We start from the raw sequence: 6,000 nt of genomic DNA, 5'->3' as shown, positions 1-6,000 counted from the left end.
CAACCGAATATAAAACATTACTACTATAGTAATTTAAAAAAAATTGAAGCCTAGTTAACATGTTGGAACTATACAAACAGTTGTTTTTAAATGTGGAAGGGAGGGTGTGTGAAAGGGCGATGTAATTCTCCTCTGCACTAAGATAGTAACAATTCCCAATCATAACATTTTTCTTTTACAATCTTTTAGATGGAGAGCTTCGGGGTGCATTACGTCCTGGCACGTGGTGAAAGACACACTGGTGACAAAAAGGTGAGCTGCAAATATTCTTTTCAGTCTCTCTCTCACTTCCTCTTTCCTTTTATAAAGAAACAACACACAATGTTAACTTCCTTTTTATCTTACAGGTTGTGTTTCACAAATTGGCGTCCCCCAAACACCTCCAACGTTTGTACATTCTGCGAGGATGCATTGCCATCGTAACAACATCTGTGAAGGCTGCTTCGACACGTGGTGCACCCTCTTTGAATCACGCCAATGGCACAATGTGAGCATAGAAGCTTGTTTCCGAAACAACAACAAGTCGTCTGTGGACAGAGATAGTGGGTATTGTGCAGCAGCTTGACTGCGTAGAAATGTACAATTACCTCTGAGCAGTGAGAATAGATAGGTTACAACAGTCTGAGGGGCATATTTACAAACCCCTTGCACCACTTTTGCGCCACTTTTAACATGGGAAAAGTGGCGCAAGGAGCTTGTAAATCTGCCCCTGAGTGCGCAAAAAAAAGCACTCAACTCCGGACAATGGGGTGCAACAGTCAGGGTACGCAGTATTGCGAACTCACCGCTATGCAATGGGAGTACTTTGGAGATAGTACTTTGGAAGAAAAACAGTGCACAGACACCTTCTTAGAGTGGTAGTTGATGAAATACAGTATCCTCTCTTTACAAAGACATAAAGTAAATATATACTTGTGCAATTGTATATACTCTGCTATTACTAACTCTATACTATCTTTCAGATCATTAAACTAGAGGGTGCACTACGAACCAGCACATGCTTGAACACACAACTGAGGCAAAAAGGTGAGCTACGAAGATTTTCTCTCTCTCACAGTTTTAATGTTGTTTTTTCTCTTTCTCTCCCACTCTCTCTCACATCGTTTCTCTTTCTCTTTTAAAGTTATGGACTCTGCTGTCCACTCTGCCGATAAAAAAAATCAAGGCTGAATGTAAGACAGTCTGCAGTGTACAACCAAAGCTGAGTTCAAGTTGTGAACTCTGTTCGCCAACGTGTTAACAGAAGGTAAGCAGAGAGGCCTAGATACACAATGCCTCCGATTAAATGCGTTAGAAATTAAGGGGCTTATTTACAAACCCATTGCACCACTTTTACATCACTTTTAACATGGGAAACATAACGCAAAAGTGGAGCAAGGGGCTTGTAAATAAGCCCCAAAGAATAGTGTCCTGCGTAATGACTTGATCTCTCACCTAATTCTATCTCATCACTGATTAATTTTAAAGACCTGTTCGTCTATACTTCAAATCTGACGCAGTAGGCACTTCCGTACAGACATCTCTTGAACGCAGGCCTATAAGAGAGGTGGAATGTATCATGCACACTTCAGACCTTTAAATTAAGAAATATTGCCAAGTATTACCTTTACTTGTAAACTTTGACCTCCTTCAGTCACATCGATCTAATTTTAAACACTTATTTTCATTTTTGTTTTGCAGATTACCTACCCTACTTCTATTGGAGTCCATATCACATTTGGTTTATTATACTGTTTGTTAAAGTTGTGTTTCTAGTCATTTATTATATTAAAGTTACGTTTCTAGTTATTTATTGTTGTTTTAATAAAAGGTAATACGTCTTCTTTTTCTGTGATTTCACTATTATTTAGTGTGATAATCATATAGTTAGAAAACATTTAAAAATAGAAATGATATTTATAACTAGAAGTATAATACTGAGGCTAACTCTTTACCAGCTCTATACCAGAGTCTATAACTACGGCTAACCGTTCTTATTTTTTTTTTTTTGTTTTTTTTTTTAAATATATTTTTATTGCAGGAATCAGTACAACAATACAGTAACGACCAGCATCATAGTATAGCCAACTCTTACAAGATACAGCCCACTGACCCCCTTCCATAGCATTGCTATACAGCCAAGCGGCCCGTGTTCTTGGGGTTGGGCGGTGAATGTAGCTGGGGTCAGTAGGATGCTGGAGCTGGTCCGGATAACACACTGTCCGTCATCTGCTTTTCTAAACAAACCCCAACCCCCAAAAAGATACCCCCCCCAACTACCAGTCATTATGAAACTCCCCCCCCCCCCCCCACCATCAGCGCCAGGGAGTTTATCACTGTAGGATCCACTGTTTGACCCACGGGGAAGGTAATAGTGCTGTTAATGCTAGTGTCTAACGGGACTCGGGTCTAGTTGCCTCTTCGCTTTCGGAGTCGCTGGGGGTACAATAATCCCTGAGGGCCTGCACCAGCGTTTCCCATTCTAACGCGGCCTCCTGCGCCTTCTCATTGCTGTGCCTCCAAGCCAACTGATATCGCAGCGCGCTCTCACCCGCCGCCCATTTCAAAAGTTCACCGTGCCATCTGCTGCCCGTAGGACCAGCACGTGCCTTCCAGTTCCTGGTCACCTCTCGCTTAGCCAGTAGGAGCCCCAGGTCTATAAATTTACTGGTGATTTTATTCCGGGGGGTATGGGGGAACCAGTGCAGTAGCCCTACCGCCGCATCGAACGATAAGTGCCTCCCCGTCACCTCTTCTAAAGTCGCCGTCACCTCCTGCCAGTAGGACGTCAATCCGGGACAGGCCCATAGCATGTGTAGGAGGTCCGCCTCCTGAGCCGGGCACCTAGGGCATTCCGCCGAGGCTGTGGCAAAATAACACCTGATCTTAACCGGGGTCAGGTACGCCCTATGGAGGACATAGTAGTGGACCAGTTGGAAACGGGCACAACGTGTACCCTTCCATGCTCGCCTCACCAGCTGGGACCAGGTCGTCTCCGGGATCTCCCTACCGATGTCCTCTTCCCAGCGGGACTTCAGTGTGGTGAGAGGGACCAACCCCTCGGTAATCAGCCTGCCGTAAAGGCAAGTGACCGCCTTCACTGTTCCCGCCGACATCATTACATACTGGCACACCTGAGACAACTGAGGTTCCTCTAGTCCGTTTTGCCAGTACGCCTGGATCACTCGCACAATGGCCGAGTGCAGCAGAAAGTCGCCCCGGGGGATCCCAAAGCGGTCAATGAGATCCTGAAAGGACAGGAGCACTCCGTCCTCATACAGGTCTCCGACGAGCTGTAAACCCGAATCCTCCCAGTCCGCCAGTCGCGACCAGTCTCCTCCGTGGGGGAGGGCCGTCAGCATCCCCAATGGTATTTCAGGTGCATATGGGGTCCGCAGGTGACCTCTGTTATGAGCCCGATTCCAACAGAGTCGGATAGTCCGCTCCTCCATCGACAGGTCCCGAAGGACTAAACGCTGTCGCAGCGCGATAAAGGAGAGGACGTGCCTGGCTATACCCGTCCCTCTACCGTCTTCCGGGCCTCTGAACTCCCTGGCTATCTCCTGGGTGTATGTCTGGAGCTGCGCCGCCAGATAGTACTTCTCAAAGTCCGGCACAGCGAGCCCCCCTTCGTCCTTCGGCCTCATCAGGGTATTGAGGGCCACCCGCCGCCGGCCCGTGCCCCAAAGGAACCCGATCACCATAGAACGCAAGCGGCGAAACGTAGCCGGTGGGACCCAGATCGGCAAAGTCCGAAAGTAATACAATAGTCGGGGGAGCGCCACCATTTTGAGCAGGGCGATGCGTCCTGCCACGGAGAGCGGCAGCGTGGCCCAAAAATCCATGCTGCCTCGGAGTGCTCGTATGCAACGGGCAATGTTTCCGTCTAGGAGGTCGGGCTGGTCGTGGTACACAAATACCCCAAGGTATTTAAAGCAGTCGGGTTCCCATCTGATCTCCCTACTTAGCGCCGGAGTGGGGACACCCCTACGCATCGGGAAGAGGCAGGTCTTAGACCAGTTCACTCGTAGGCCTGAGACTTCCCCGAACTCCGTTAGCGCTAATTCCGCTCCCCGTAATGCGTCGATCGGATCTTCCAGGAAGAGCAACAGGTCGTCCGCATAGAGCGAAACGTAATGCGGGCCCGCCGCTGTCCATAAGCCCGTATAGTGGGCTCCCGAGCGAAGATGCATCGCTAGTGGCTCCACCGCTAGTGCAAAAAGAAGCGGGGATAAGGAGCACCCTTGCCGCGTGCCTCGCTCCACCGGATATCGCGATGAAATCAAAGGGCCCGATCTAACCCTGGCTGAAGCAGAAGCGTAAAGAACTGCTGTCCATTTGATAAATCCCTCCCCAAGGCCGAATTTCCGCAATACCACGTCTAAATCGTCCCACTCCAGGCTATCAAACGCCTTCTCCAGGTCCACCGACAAAACTACCGGGGACGGGGCATCCACGAACGGTTCCCCAAACAAGCGAAACAACCGTCGGATGTTCATGGTCGTATTTCGCCGTGGGATGAAACCGGCTTGGTCCTCGTGTACTAGGGAGCCCATGTGTCCCAACAGCCTCGAGGCCAAGATGCTGCTCAATATTTTGTAGTCCACCGTCAGCATTGAGAGGGGACGGTAGGACCCCGGGTCAGACGAGTCTCGGCCTGGCTTGAGGAGAGGAACCACCAACGCCTCACACATCGAGCCGGGGAGGCGACCCAGCCTCTTCGCCTCCCTGTAGACCACCAGTAAACGAGGGGCCAGGAGGTCAGCATAAGCTGCATAGAACTCCACCGGCAGGCCATCCAGGCCCGGGGTCTTGTTCCTCGCCATCCGTTTGATGGCCCCGCGGATCTCCCCCAAGCCTATGTCAGATCCCAGGGCGTCTGCCACTTCTTGTTCCACTGTGCGGAGTTCCAGCGGGCGAAGATAGTCATCAAGCCGGTCCGGGTCACGCGCGGAGCGACTGCGATATAAACATTCGTAATAATGCCGGAAGCAAGTAAGAATCTCCGGTTGGGTGCACACCTCGGTCCCATCCGCCCTACGCATCCTAGTCGTCGTTTGGGACTGGCGCGTAGGGTTGGCCAACCACGCCAGTAATGCGCTCGATCTGTCGCCCTCCGCTATAGATCGGACCGTGTAGGCCTTGTAATCGAAACAGCGGAGCCGTTCGACCTCCACCGCCACCTTCTCCCTCGCCTCTACCGTTCGTGTTTGCAATTCCGGGTGTCCGGGTCGGCTAATTTCGAGCTCGCGAAGCGTTCGGTCCGCTGCGTCTAAATCAGCCAGGATAACACGCCGCATGCCCACCCTCTTAGAAATACAGTACCCCCTCACCACCACCTTGAAAGCGTCCCATTCGAACGCCCTAGTACTCGCGGAACCGCCGTTGGATGCAAAATAATCCGTGATTTTCTCCCCTAGGTCTGCCTTGAAGACACTGTCCTCGAGGATCTCGGGGCGCATCTTCCAGGTGGGTACCGCTGGCGTCCCAGGGAACCAGCGAATGTCCAGCAGGAGGGGGTTATGGTCCGAAATGGTCCGCGATAAATACTCCGATCGGACCGCTGCCGAGACTAATTCGGACGAACCAAGAAAGCCATCCAGTCTGACATGCAGCTCATGAAGGCTCGAAAAGTACGAATAATCTCTAGACGCGGGGTGATGCGCCCTCCAGATGTCCGTCAAACCCCAGCGGGTCTGCCAATCTTGACGGCCCTTAGCCGTCCGCCGGACCGGGGAGTCGGGGAGCGGGGGATGCGAGCGGTCTATGTCTACATCTACCACGGAGTTAAAGTCTCCCCCCAGCAGGAGGGGACCGGTGAAAAAGTGGGCCAACGAGCCCGATAACCCGGAAAGGAAGGCAGTCTGATCCATATTAGGGGCATACACACAACAAACATTCAAGTCCCTCCCTCCTAGCGTGCCTGATATGGCCACGAAGCGCCCCTCCGGGTCCAACACTGTCCTCGTGACCTGGAAGGGGACTCCTGCCCTGATCCATATTAGCGCCCCCCTGGCATAA

This window comes from Lissotriton vulgaris, chromosome 6 (genome assembly GCF_964263255.1).
Source record: "Lissotriton vulgaris chromosome 6, aLisVul1.2, whole genome shotgun sequence".
Classification (NCBI taxonomy): domain Eukaryota; kingdom Metazoa; phylum Chordata; class Amphibia; order Caudata; family Salamandridae; genus Lissotriton; species Lissotriton vulgaris.
Note: the sequence above shows the minus strand (reverse complement) of the source record.